We start from the raw sequence: 12036 nt of genomic DNA on the forward strand, positions 1-12036 counted from the left end.
CGTGGAGAGTCGGCATTAACAGCGAACCCCATAATTAGAAAGTGTGAGGAATGCGAGAACTACTTCCTACGATGTAGCATTTTGCAGCAAGTTAATGGCAAAGTTAATGCTCTTCCACCCCACACGCGCAACACTCGAGCAGATTTGTGAGATAAAAGTCGCGCCTCCCCGGCGGGGAATCGAACCCCGGTCTCCCGCGTGACAGGCGGGGATACTAACCACTATACTACCGAGGAAGACGCACCTACCGCATATAATGCACATTAAACTTGTTGGCGTAGCTGATACATCTGAAATCTAGCCTCCAGATGCTGTCAGCTGTTACGACATAAAAGTATGCCCCAGGTGAGGCTCGAATTACAACCCCGGCATTGCTCACGGCTACTGCCTTATAAGTACCGTGCGCTAACCAATTGCGCCACTGGGGCTACAGCCAAACGCTCTCAATTAGCCATATTCACTTTGCTGCAAACCAGTGGTGGCCACAAATACATACGATCGCCACCTGCGGCCACACTGCGACTTTGGCACCTAACTACGAATGCTTCGTGCTATTCGTGTTTCATATGCTACGCTTACATGCACATCAACTGCCTCTAGTCAACGAAAAAACGCAGAAAAACGCGCGCCTTGCCTCCTGCTACCTGTCGAACAGCGGGCGCAGATATGTGGCAAGGTCCAAGCTCTGCAAGCGCACCGCGACCACGCCGCTGGACGAGAAGTGCCTTCCTTGGGAGCTTGCAGAGCCCTGAAGAACACGTTTCTTAGAGAGGTGCACTTGTCTCGTAGAACGAGACACAGTCCGTGGCCCTATGGCGCAAGGGATAACGCGTCTGACAACGGATCGGAAGATTCCAGCTTCTGATCCTGGCACGGTCGGCATTTTGTTAGTTGCCAACGCGCAGCTCGGCAGTGGATTTCGTATGTCGCCGCATCGAGGAGTGCAGTGTTATTCCTGTGCATCTCGCAGCTGCATGTCGAGGTGATGGTGGTAAATGCCGCTGCCTGCAAGCGTCAGCGTAGCGTCAGTCGAGCAAAGTCGAGACAAGTCAAGCTGAGAGCTGTAGGAGATGTTGCGCAATTAAATGTACGCGTGTGAAAGCCACGCAGACAACACTGTCCAAGTGTCCCACGTGATGTGACGAAGAGCTAGAACACCCCCACACAGCAGAGTGGCGCAGTGGAAGCGTGCTGGGCCCATAACCCAGAGGTCCGTGGATCGAAACCACGCTCTGCTAAAATTATATCTTTTGCTGATTGTGTCGAGATCGATTACTACGCGTGGAGAGTCGGCATTAACAGCGAACCCCATAATTAGAAAGTGTGAGGAATGCGAGAACTACTTCCTACGATGTAGCATTTTGCAGCAAGTTAATGGCAAAGTTAATGCTCTTCCACCCCACACGCGCAACACTCGAGCAGATTTGTGAGATAAAAGTCGCGCCTCCCCGGCGGGGAATCGAACCCCGGTCTCCCGCGTGACAGGCGGGGATACTAACCACTATACTACCGAGGAAGACGCACCTACCGCATATAATGCACATTAAACTTGTTGGCGTAGCTGATACATCTGAAATCTAGCCTCCAGATGCTGTCAGCTGTTACGACATAAAAGTATGCCCCAGGTGAGGCTCGAATTACAACCCCGGCATTGCTCACGGCTACTGCCTTATAAGTACCGTGCGCTAACCAATTGCGCCACTGGGGCTACAGCCAAACGCTCTCAATTAGCCATATTCACTTTGCTGCAAACCAGTGGTGGCCACAAATACATACGATCGCCACCTGCGGCCACACTGCGACTTTGGCACCTAACTACGAATGCTTCGTGCTATTCGTGTTTCATATGCTACGCTTACATGCACATCAACTGCCTCTAGTCAACGAAAAAACGCAGAAAAACGCGCGCCTTGCCTCCTGCTACCTGTCGAACAGCGGGCGCAGATATGTGGCAAGGTCCAAGCTCTGCAAGCGCACCGCGACCACGCCGCTGGACGAGAAGTGCCTTCCTTGGGAGCTTGCAGAGCCCTGAAGAACACGTTTCTTAGAGAGGTGCACTTGTCTCGTAGAACGAGACACAGTCCGTGGCCCTATGGCGCAAGGGATAACGCGTCTGACAACGGATCGGAAGATTCCAGCTTCTGATCCTGGCACGGTCGGCATTTTGTTAGTTGCCAACGCGCAGCTCGGCAGTGGATTTCGTATGTCGCCGCATCGAGGAGTGCAGTGTTATTCCTGTGCATCTCGCAGCTGCATGTCGAGGTGATGGTGGTAAATGCCGCTGCCTGCAAGCGTCAGCGTAGCGTCAGTCGAGCAAAGTCGAGACAAGTCAAGCTGAGAGCTGTAGGAGATGTTGCGCAATTAAATGTACGCGTGTGAAAGCCACGCAGACAACACTGTCCAAGTGTCCCACGTGATGTGACGAAGAGCTAGAACACCCCCACACAGCAGAGTGGCGCAGTGGAAGCGTGCTGGGCCCATAACCCAGAGGTCCGTGGATCGAAACCACGCTCTGCTAAAATTATATCTTTTGCTGATTGTGTCGAGATCGATTACTACGCGTGGAGAGTCGGCATTAACAGCGAACCCCATAATTAGAAAGTGTGAGGAATGCGAGAACTACTTCCTACGATGTAGCATTTTGCAGCAAGTTAATGGCAAAGTTAATGCTCTTCCACCCCACACGCGCAACACTCGAGCAGATTTGTGAGATAAAAGTCGCGCCTCCCCGGCGGGGAATCGAACCCCGGTCTCCCGCGTGACAGGCGGGGATACTAACCACTATACTACCGAGGAAGACGCACCTACCGCATATAATGCACATTAAACTTGTTGGCGTAGCTGATACATCTGAAATCTAGCCTCCAGATGCTGTCAGCTGTTACGACATAAAAGTATGCCCCAGGTGAGGCTCGAATTACAACCCCGGCATTGCTCACGGCTACTGCCTTATAAGTACCGTGCGCTAACCAATTGCGCCACTGGGGCTACAGCCAAACGCTCTCAATTAGCCATATTCACTTTGCTGCAAACCAGTGGTGGCCACAAATACATACGATCGCCACCTGCGGCCACACTGCGACTTTGGCACCTAACTACGAATGCTTCGTGCTATTCGTGTTTCATATGCTACGCTTACATGCACATCAACTGCCTCTAGTCAACGAAAAAACGCAGAAAAACGCGCGCCTTGCCTCCTGCTACCTGTCGAACAGCGGGCGCAGATATGTGGCAAGGTCCAAGCTCTGCAAGCGCACCGCGACCACGCCGCTGGACGAGAAGTGCCTTCCTTGGGAGCTTGCAGAGCCCTGAAGAACACGTTTCTTAGAGAGGTGCACTTGTCTCGTAGAACGAGACACAGTCCGTGGCCCTATGGCGCAAGGGATAACGCGTCTGACAACGGATCGGAAGATTCCAGCTTCTGATCCTGGCACGGTCGGCATTTTGTTAGTTGCCAACGCGCAGCTCGGCAGTGGATTTCGTATGTCGCCGCATCGAGGAGTGCAGTGTTATTCCTGTGCATCTCGCAGCTGCATGTCGAGGTGATGGTGGTAAATGCCGCTGCCTGCAAGCGTCAGCGTAGCGTCAGTCGAGCAAAGTCGAGACAAGTCAAGCTGAGAGCTGTAGGAGATGTTGCGCAATTAAATGTACGCGTGTGAAAGCCACGCAGACAACACTGTCCAAGTGTCCCACGTGATGTGACGAAGAGCTAGAACACCCCCACACAGCAGAGTGGCGCAGTGGAAGCGTGCTGGGCCCATAACCCAGAGGTCCGTGGATCGAAACCACGCTCTGCTAAAATTATATCTTTTGCTGATTGTGTCGAGATCGATTACTACGCGTGGAGAGTCGGCATTAACAGCGAACCCCATAATTAGAAAGTGTGAGGAATGCGAGAACTACTTCCTACGATGTAGCATTTTGCAGCAAGTTAATGGCAAAGTTAATGCTCTTCCACCCCACACGCGCAACACTCGAGCAGATTTGTGAGATAAAAGTCGCGCCTCCCCGGCGGGGAATCGAACCCCGGTCTCCCGCGTGACAGGCGGGGATACTAACCACTATACTACCGAGGAAGACGCACCTACCGCATATAATGCACATTAAACTTGTTGGCGTAGCTGATACATCTGAAATCTAGCCTCCAGATGCTGTCAGCTGTTACGACATAAAAGTATGCCCCAGGTGAGGCTCGAATTACAACCCCGGCATTGCTCACGGCTACTGCCTTATAAGTACCGTGCGCTAACCAATTGCGCCACTGGGGCTACAGCCAAACGCTCTCAATTAGCCATATTCACTTTGCTGCAAACCAGTGGTGGCCACAAATACATACGATCGCCACCTGCGGCCACACTGCGACTTTGGCACCTAACTACGAATGCTTCGTGCTATTCGTGTTTCATATGCTACGCTTACATGCACATCAACTGCCTCTAGTCAACGAAAAAACGCAGAAAAACGCGCGCCTTGCCTCCTGCTACCTGTCGAACAGCGGGCGCAGATATGTGGCAAGGTCCAAGCTCTGCAAGCGCACCGCGACCACGCCGCTGGACGAGAAGTGCCTTCCTTGGGAGCTTGCAGAGCCCTGAAGAACACGTTTCTTAGAGAGGTGCACTTGTCTCGTAGAACGAGACACAGTCCGTGGCCCTATGGCGCAAGGGATAACGCGTCTGACAACGGATCGGAAGATTCCAGCTTCTGATCCTGGCACGGTCGGCATTTTGTTAGTTGCCAACGCGCAGCTCGGCAGTGGATTTCGTATGTCGCCGCATCGAGGAGTGCAGTGTTATTCCTGTGCATCTCGCAGCTGCATGTCGAGGTGATGGTGGTAAATGCCGCTGCCTGCAAGCGTCAGCGTAGCGTCAGTCGAGCAAAGTCGAGACAAGTCAAGCTGAGAGCTGTAGGAGATGTTGCGCAATTAAATGTACGCGTGTGAAAGCCACGCAGACAACACTGTCCAAGTGTCCCACGTGATGTGACGAAGAGCTAGAACACCCCCACACAGCAGAGTGGCGCAGTGGAAGCGTGCTGGGCCCATAACCCAGAGGTCCGTGGATCGAAACCACGCTCTGCTAAAATTATATCTTTTGCTGATTGTGTCGAGATCGATTACTACGCGTGGAGAGTCGGCATTAACAGCGAACCCCATAATTAGAAAGTGTGAGGAATGCGAGAACTACTTCCTACGATGTAGCATTTTGCAGCAAGTTAATGGCAAAGTTAATGCTCTTCCACCCCACACGCGCAACACTCGAGCAGATTTGTGAGATAAAAGTCGCGCCTCCCCGGCGGGGAATCGAACCCCGGTCTCCCGCGTGACAGGCGGGGATACTAACCACTATACTACCGAGGAAGACGCACCTACCGCATATAATGCACATTAAACTTGTTGGCGTAGCTGATACATCTGAAATCTAGCCTCCAGATGCTGTCAGCTGTTACGACATAAAAGTATGCCCCAGGTGAGGCTCGAATTACAACCCCGGCATTGCTCACGGCTACTGCCTTATAAGTACCGTGCGCTAACCAATTGCGCCACTGGGGCTACAGCCAAACGCTCTCAATTAGCCATATTCACTTTGCTGCAAACCAGTGGTGGCCACAAATACATACGATCGCCACCTGCGGCCACACTGCGACTTTGGCACCTAACTACGAATGCTTCGTGCTATTCGTGTTTCATATGCTACGCTTACATGCACATCAACTGCCTCTAGTCAACGAAAAAACGCAGAAAAACGCGCGCCTTGCCTCCTGCTACCTGTCGAACAGCGGGCGCAGATATGTGGCAAGGTCCAAGCTCTGCAAGCGCACCGCGACCACGCCGCTGGACGAGAAGTGCCTTCCTTGGGAGCTTGCAGAGCCCTGAAGAACACGTTTCTTAGAGAGGTGCACTTGTCTCGTAGAACGAGACACAGTCCGTGGCCCTATGGCGCAAGGGATAACGCGTCTGACAACGGATCGGAAGATTCCAGCTTCTGATCCTGGCACGGTCGGCATTTTGTTAGTTGCCAACGCGCAGCTCGGCAGTGGATTTCGTATGTCGCCGCATCGAGGAGTGCAGTGTTATTCCTGTGCATCTCGCAGCTGCATGTCGAGGTGATGGTGGTAAATGCCGCTGCCTGCAAGCGTCAGCGTAGCGTCAGTCGAGCAAAGTCGAGACAAGTCAAGCTGAGAGCTGTAGGAGATGTTGCGCAATTAAATGTACGCGTGTGAAAGCCACGCAGACAACACTGTCCAAGTGTCCCACGTGATGTGACGAAGAGCTAGAACACCCCCACACAGCAGAGTGGCGCAGTGGAAGCGTGCTGGGCCCATAACCCAGAGGTCCGTGGATCGAAACCACGCTCTGCTAAAATTATATCTTTTGCTGATTGTGTCGAGATCGATTACTACGCGTGGAGAGTCGGCATTAACAGCGAACCCCATAATTAGAAAGTGTGAGGAATGCGAGAACTACTTCCTACGATGTAGCATTTTGCAGCAAGTTAATGGCAAAGTTAATGCTCTTCCACCCCACACGCGCAACACTCGAGCAGATTTGTGAGATAAAAGTCGCGCCTCCCCGGCGGGGAATCGAACCCCGGTCTCCCGCGTGACAGGCGGGGATACTAACCACTATACTACCGAGGAAGACGCACCTACCGCATATAATGCACATTAAACTTGTTGGCGTAGCTGATACATCTGAAATCTAGCCTCCAGATGCTGTCAGCTGTTACGACATAAAAGTATGCCCCAGGTGAGGCTCGAATTACAACCCCGGCATTGCTCACGGCTACTGCCTTATAAGTACCGTGCGCTAACCAATTGCGCCACTGGGGCTACAGCCAAACGCTCTCAATTAGCCATATTCACTTTGCTGCAAACCAGTGGTGGCCACAAATACATACGATCGCCACCTGCGGCCACACTGCGACTTTGGCACCTAACTACGAATGCTTCGTGCTATTCGTGTTTCATATGCTACGCTTACATGCACATCAACTGCCTCTAGTCAACGAAAAAACGCAGAAAAACGCGCGCCTTGCCTCCTGCTACCTGTCGAACAGCGGGCGCAGATATGTGGCAAGGTCCAAGCTCTGCAAGCGCACCGCGACCACGCCGCTGGACGAGAAGTGCCTTCCTTGGGAGCTTGCAGAGCCCTGAAGAACACGTTTCTTAGAGAGGTGCACTTGTCTCGTAGAACGAGACACAGTCCGTGGCCCTATGGCGCAAGGGATAACGCGTCTGACAACGGATCGGAAGATTCCAGCTTCTGATCCTGGCACGGTCGGCATTTTGTTAGTTGCCAACGCGCAGCTCGGCAGTGGATTTCGTATGTCGCCGCATCGAGGAGTGCAGTGTTATTCCTGTGCATCTCGCAGCTGCATGTCGAGGTGATGGTGGTAAATGCCGCTGCCTGCAAGCGTCAGCGTAGCGTCAGTCGAGCAAAGTCGAGACAAGTCAAGCTGAGAGCTGTAGGAGATGTTGCGCAATTAAATGTACGCGTGTGAAAGCCACGCAGACAACACTGTCCAAGTGTCCCACGTGATGTGACGAAGAGCTAGAACACCCCCACACAGCAGAGTGGCGCAGTGGAAGCGTGCTGGGCCCATAACCCAGAGGTCCGTGGATCGAAACCACGCTCTGCTAAAATTATATCTTTTGCTGATTGTGTCGAGATCGATTACTACGCGTGGAGAGTCGGCATTAACAGCGAACCCCATAATTAGAAAGTGTGAGGAATGCGAGAACTACTTCCTACGATGTAGCATTTTGCAGCAAGTTAATGGCAAAGTTAATGCTCTTCCACCCCACACGCGCAACACTCGAGCAGATTTGTGAGATAAAAGTCGCGCCTCCCCGGCGGGGAATCGAACCCCGGTCTCCCGCGTGACAGGCGGGGATACTAACCACTATACTACCGAGGAAGACGCACCTACCGCATATAATGCACATTAAACTTGTTGGCGTAGCTGATACATCTGAAATCTAGCCTCCAGATGCTGTCAGCTGTTACGACATAAAAGTATGCCCCAGGTGAGGCTCGAATTACAACCCCGGCATTGCTCACGGCTACTGCCTTATAAGTACCGTGCGCTAACCAATTGCGCCACTGGGGCTACAGCCAAACGCTCTCAATTAGCCATATTCACTTTGCTGCAAACCAGTGGTGGCCACAAATACATACGATCGCCACCTGCGGCCACACTGCGACTTTGGCACCTAACTACGAATGCTTCGTGCTATTCGTGTTTCATATGCTACGTTACATGCACATCAACTGCCTCTAGTCAACGAAAAAACGCAGAAAAACGCGCGCCTTGCCTCCTGCTACCTGTCGAACAGCGGGCGCAGATATGTGGCAAGGTCCAAGCTCTGCAAGCGCACCGCGACCACGCCGCTGGACGAGAAGTGCCTTCCTTGGGAGCTTGCAGAGCCCTGAAGAACACGTTTCTTAGAGAGGTGCACTTGTCTCGTAGAACGAGACACAGTCCGTGGCCCTATGGCGCAAGGGATAACGCGTCTGACAACGGATCGGAAGATTCCAGCTTCTGATCCTGGCACGGTCGGCATTTTGTTAGTTGCCAACGCGCAGCTCGGCAGTGGATTTCGTATGTCGCCGCATCGAGGAGTGCAGTGTTATTCCTGTGCATCTCGCAGCTGCATGTCGAGGTGATGGTGGTAAATGCCGCTGCCTGCAAGCGTCAGCGTAGCGTCAGTCGAGCAAAGTCGAGACAAGTCAAGCTGAGAGCTGTAGGAGATGTTGCGCAATTAAATGTACGCGTGTGAAAGCCACGCAGACAACACTGTCCAAGTGTCCCACGTGATGTGACGAAGAGCTAGAACACCCCCACACAGCAGAGTGGCGCAGTGGAAGCGTGCTGGGCCCATAACCCAGAGGTCCGTGGATCGAAACCACGCTCTGCTAAAATTATATCTTTTGCTGATTGTGTCGAGATCGATTACTACGCGTGGAGAGTCGGCATTAACAGCGAACCCCATAATTAGAAAGTGTGAGGAATGCGAGAACTACTTCCTACGATGTAGCATTTTGCAGCAAGTTAATGGCAAAGTTAATGCTCTTCCACCCCACACGCGCAACACTCGAGCAGATTTGTGAGATAAAAGTCGCGCCTCCCCGGCGGGGAATCGAACCCCGGTCTCCCGCGTGACAGGCGGGGATACTAACCACTATACTACCGAGGAAGACGCACCTACCGCATATAATGCACATTAAACTTGTTGGCGTAGCTGATACATCTGAAATCTAGCCTCCAGATGCTGTCAGCTGTTACGACATAAAAGTATGCCCCAGGTGAGGCTCGAATTACAACCCCGGCATTGCTCACGGCTACTGCCTTATAAGTACCGTGCGCTAACCAATTGCGCCACTGGGGCTACAGCCAAACGCTCTCAATTAGCCATATTCACTTTGCTGCAAACCAGTGGTGGCCACAAATACATACGATCGCCACCTGCGGCCACACTGCGACTTTGGCACCTAACTACGAATGCTTCGTGCTATTCGTGTTTCATATGCTACGCTTACATGCACATCAACTGCCTCTAGTCAACGAAAAAACGCAGAAAAACGCGCGCCTTGCCTCCTGCTACCTGTCGAACAGCGGGCGCAGATATGTGGCAAGGTCCAAGCTCTGCAAGCGCACCGCGACCACGCCGCTGGACGAGAAGTGCCTTCCTTGGGAGCTTGCAGAGCCCTGAAGAACACGTTTCTTAGAGAGGTGCACTTGTCTCGTAGAACGAGACACAGTCCGTGGCCCTATGGCGCAAGGGATAACGCGTCTGACAACGGATCGGAAGATTCCAGCTTCTGATCCTGGCACGGTCGGCATTTTGTTAGTTGCCAACGCGCAGCTCGGCAGTGGATTTCGTATGTCGCCGCATCGAGGAGTGCAGTGTTATTCCTGTGCATCTCGCAGCTGCATGTCGAGGTGATGGTGGTAAATGCCGCTGCCTGCAAGCGTCAGCGTAGCGTCAGTCGAGCAAAGTCGAGACAAGTCAAGCTGAGAGCTGTAGGAGATGTTGCGCAATTAAATGTACGCGTGTGAAAGCCACGCAGACAACACTGTCCAAGTGTCCCACGTGATGTGACGAAGAGCTAGAACACCCCCACACAGCAGAGTGGCGCAGTGGAAGCGTGCTGGGCCCATAACCCAGAGGTCCGTGGATCGAAACCACGCTCTGCTAAAATTATATCTTTTGCTGATTGTGTCGAGATCGATTACTACGCGTGGAGAGTCGGCATTAACAGCGAACCCCATAATTAGAAAGTGTGAGGAATGCGAGAACTACTTCCTACGATGTAGCATTTTGCAGCAAGTTAATGGCAAAGTTAATGCTCTTCCACCCCACACGCGCAACACTCGAGCAGATTTGTGAGATAAAAGTCGCGCCTCCCCGGCGGGGAATCGAACCCCGGTCTCCCGCGTGACAGGCGGGGATACTAACCACTATACTACCGAGGAAGACGCACCTACCGCATATAATGCACATTAAACTTGTTGGCGTAGCTGATACATCTGAAATCTAGCCTCCAGATGCTGTCAGCTGTTACGACATAAAAGTATGCCCCAGGTGAGGCTCGAATTACAACCCCGGCATTGCTCACGGCTACTGCCTTATAAGTACCGTGCGCTAACCAATTGCGCCACTGGGGCTACAGCCAAACGCTCTCAATTAGCCATATTCACTTTGCTGCAAACCAGTGGTGGCCACAAATACATACGATCGCCACCTGCGGCCACACTGCGACTTTGGCACCTAACTACGAATGCTTCGTGCTATTCGTGTTTCATATGCTACGCTTACATGCACATCAACTGCCTCTAGTCAACGAAAAAACGCAGAAAAACGCGCGCCTTGCCTCCTGCTACCTGTCGAACAGCGGGCGCAGATATGTGGCAAGGTCCAAGCTCTGCAAGCGCACCGCGACCACGCCGCTGGACGAGAAGTGCCTTCCTTGGGAGCTTGCAGAGCCCTGAAGAACACGTTTCTTAGAGAGGTGCACTTGTCTCGTAGAACGAGACACAGTCCGTGGCCCTATGGCGCAAGGGATAACGCGTCTGACAACGGATCGGAAGATTCCAGCTTCTGATCCTGGCACGGTCGGCATTTTGTTAGTTGCCAACGCGCAGCTCGGCAGTGGATTTCGTATGTCGCCGCATCGAGGAGTGCAGTGTTATTCCTGTGCATCTCGCAGCTGCATGTCGAGGTGATGGTGGTAAATGCCGCTGCCTGCAAGCGTCAGCGTAGCGTCAGTCGAGCAAAGTCGAGACAAGTCAAGCTGAGAGCTGTAGGAGATGTTGCGCAATTAAATGTACGCGTGTGAAAGCCACGCAGACAACACTGTCCAAGTGTCCCACGTGATGTGACGAAGAGCTAGAACACCCCCACACAGCAGAGTGGCGCAGTGGAAGCGTGCTGGGCCCATAACCCAGAGGTCCGTGGATCGAAACCACGCTCTGCTAAAATTATATCTTTTGCTGATTGTGTCGAGATCGATTACTACGCGTGGAGAGTCGGCATTAACAGCGAACCCCATAATTAGAAAGTGTGAGGAATGCGAGAACTACTTCCTACGATGTAGCATTTTGCAGCAAGTTAATGGCAAAGTTAATGCTCTTCCACCCCACACGCGCAACACTCGAGCAGATTTGTGAGATAAAAGTCGCGCCTCCCCGGCGGGGAATCGAACCCCGGTCTCCCGCGTGACAGGCGGGGATACTAACCACTATACTACCGAGGAAGACGCACCTACCGCATATAATGCACATTAAACTTGTTGGCGTAGCTGATACATCTGAAATCTAGCCTCCAGATGCTGTCAGCTGTTACGACATAAAAGTATGCCCCAGGTGAGGCTCGAATTACAACCCCGGCATTGCTCACGGCTACTGCCTTATAAGTACCGTGCGCTAACCAATTGCGCCACTGGGGCTACAGCCAAACGCTCTCAATTAGCCATATTCACTTTGCTGCAAACCAGTGGTGGCCACAAATACATACGAATCTGTCCTCGCGTGTGAT

General features: G+C 52.6%; 19 non-coding genes across 19 annotated transcripts; 9 read left to right on the top strand and 10 right to left on the bottom strand.

The window, feature by feature from the left end:
* Positions 1-164: 164 nt before the first annotated feature.
* Trnad-guc (transfer RNA aspartic acid (anticodon GUC)) lies at positions 165-236 on the bottom strand. Its single transcript has one exon. It is a non-coding gene; the product is annotated as a tRNA-Asp (tRNA).
* A 930-nt stretch (positions 237-1166) lies between these two features.
* Trnam-cau (transfer RNA methionine (anticodon CAU)) lies at positions 1167-1238 on the top strand. The gene has a single exon. It is a non-coding gene; the product is annotated as a tRNA-Met (tRNA).
* A 206-nt stretch (positions 1239-1444) lies between these two features.
* Positions 1445-1516, bottom strand: Trnad-guc (transfer RNA aspartic acid (anticodon GUC)). The gene has a single exon. It is a non-coding gene; the product is annotated as a tRNA-Asp (tRNA).
* A 930-nt stretch (positions 1517-2446) lies between these two features.
* On the top strand, positions 2447-2518 carry Trnam-cau (transfer RNA methionine (anticodon CAU)). The gene has a single exon. It is a non-coding gene; the product is annotated as a tRNA-Met (tRNA).
* Positions 2519-2724: 206 nt separating this feature from the next.
* Positions 2725-2796, bottom strand: Trnad-guc (transfer RNA aspartic acid (anticodon GUC)). Its single transcript has one exon. It is a non-coding gene; the product is annotated as a tRNA-Asp (tRNA).
* A 930-nt stretch (positions 2797-3726) lies between these two features.
* On the top strand, positions 3727-3798 carry Trnam-cau (transfer RNA methionine (anticodon CAU)). Its single transcript has one exon. It is a non-coding gene; the product is annotated as a tRNA-Met (tRNA).
* A 206-nt stretch (positions 3799-4004) lies between these two features.
* Positions 4005-4076, bottom strand: Trnad-guc (transfer RNA aspartic acid (anticodon GUC)). The gene has a single exon. It is a non-coding gene; the product is annotated as a tRNA-Asp (tRNA).
* A 930-nt stretch (positions 4077-5006) lies between these two features.
* Positions 5007-5078, top strand: Trnam-cau (transfer RNA methionine (anticodon CAU)). Its single transcript has one exon. It is a non-coding gene; the product is annotated as a tRNA-Met (tRNA).
* Positions 5079-5284: 206 nt separating this feature from the next.
* Trnad-guc (transfer RNA aspartic acid (anticodon GUC)) lies at positions 5285-5356 on the bottom strand. The gene has a single exon. It is a non-coding gene; the product is annotated as a tRNA-Asp (tRNA).
* Positions 5357-6286: 930 nt separating this feature from the next.
* On the top strand, positions 6287-6358 carry Trnam-cau (transfer RNA methionine (anticodon CAU)). The gene has a single exon. It is a non-coding gene; the product is annotated as a tRNA-Met (tRNA).
* A 206-nt stretch (positions 6359-6564) lies between these two features.
* Trnad-guc (transfer RNA aspartic acid (anticodon GUC)) lies at positions 6565-6636 on the bottom strand. Its single transcript has one exon. It is a non-coding gene; the product is annotated as a tRNA-Asp (tRNA).
* Positions 6637-7566: 930 nt separating this feature from the next.
* Trnam-cau (transfer RNA methionine (anticodon CAU)) lies at positions 7567-7638 on the top strand. The gene has a single exon. It is a non-coding gene; the product is annotated as a tRNA-Met (tRNA).
* A 206-nt stretch (positions 7639-7844) lies between these two features.
* Positions 7845-7916, bottom strand: Trnad-guc (transfer RNA aspartic acid (anticodon GUC)). The gene has a single exon. It is a non-coding gene; the product is annotated as a tRNA-Asp (tRNA).
* A 929-nt stretch (positions 7917-8845) lies between these two features.
* Positions 8846-8917, top strand: Trnam-cau (transfer RNA methionine (anticodon CAU)). The gene has a single exon. It is a non-coding gene; the product is annotated as a tRNA-Met (tRNA).
* Positions 8918-9123: 206 nt separating this feature from the next.
* Trnad-guc (transfer RNA aspartic acid (anticodon GUC)) lies at positions 9124-9195 on the bottom strand. The gene has a single exon. It is a non-coding gene; the product is annotated as a tRNA-Asp (tRNA).
* Positions 9196-10125: 930 nt separating this feature from the next.
* Trnam-cau (transfer RNA methionine (anticodon CAU)) lies at positions 10126-10197 on the top strand. Its single transcript has one exon. It is a non-coding gene; the product is annotated as a tRNA-Met (tRNA).
* Positions 10198-10403: 206 nt separating this feature from the next.
* Positions 10404-10475, bottom strand: Trnad-guc (transfer RNA aspartic acid (anticodon GUC)). The gene has a single exon. It is a non-coding gene; the product is annotated as a tRNA-Asp (tRNA).
* A 930-nt stretch (positions 10476-11405) lies between these two features.
* On the top strand, positions 11406-11477 carry Trnam-cau (transfer RNA methionine (anticodon CAU)). Its single transcript has one exon. It is a non-coding gene; the product is annotated as a tRNA-Met (tRNA).
* Positions 11478-11683: 206 nt separating this feature from the next.
* Positions 11684-11755, bottom strand: Trnad-guc (transfer RNA aspartic acid (anticodon GUC)). The gene has a single exon. It is a non-coding gene; the product is annotated as a tRNA-Asp (tRNA).
* Positions 11756-12036: the final 281 nt, after the last annotated feature.

The sequence above is a fragment of the Schistocerca gregaria genome, unplaced genomic scaffold, assembly GCF_023897955.1.
Source record: "Schistocerca gregaria isolate iqSchGreg1 unplaced genomic scaffold, iqSchGreg1.2 ptg000795l, whole genome shotgun sequence".
NCBI lineage: Eukaryota > Metazoa > Arthropoda > Insecta > Orthoptera > Acrididae > Schistocerca > Schistocerca gregaria.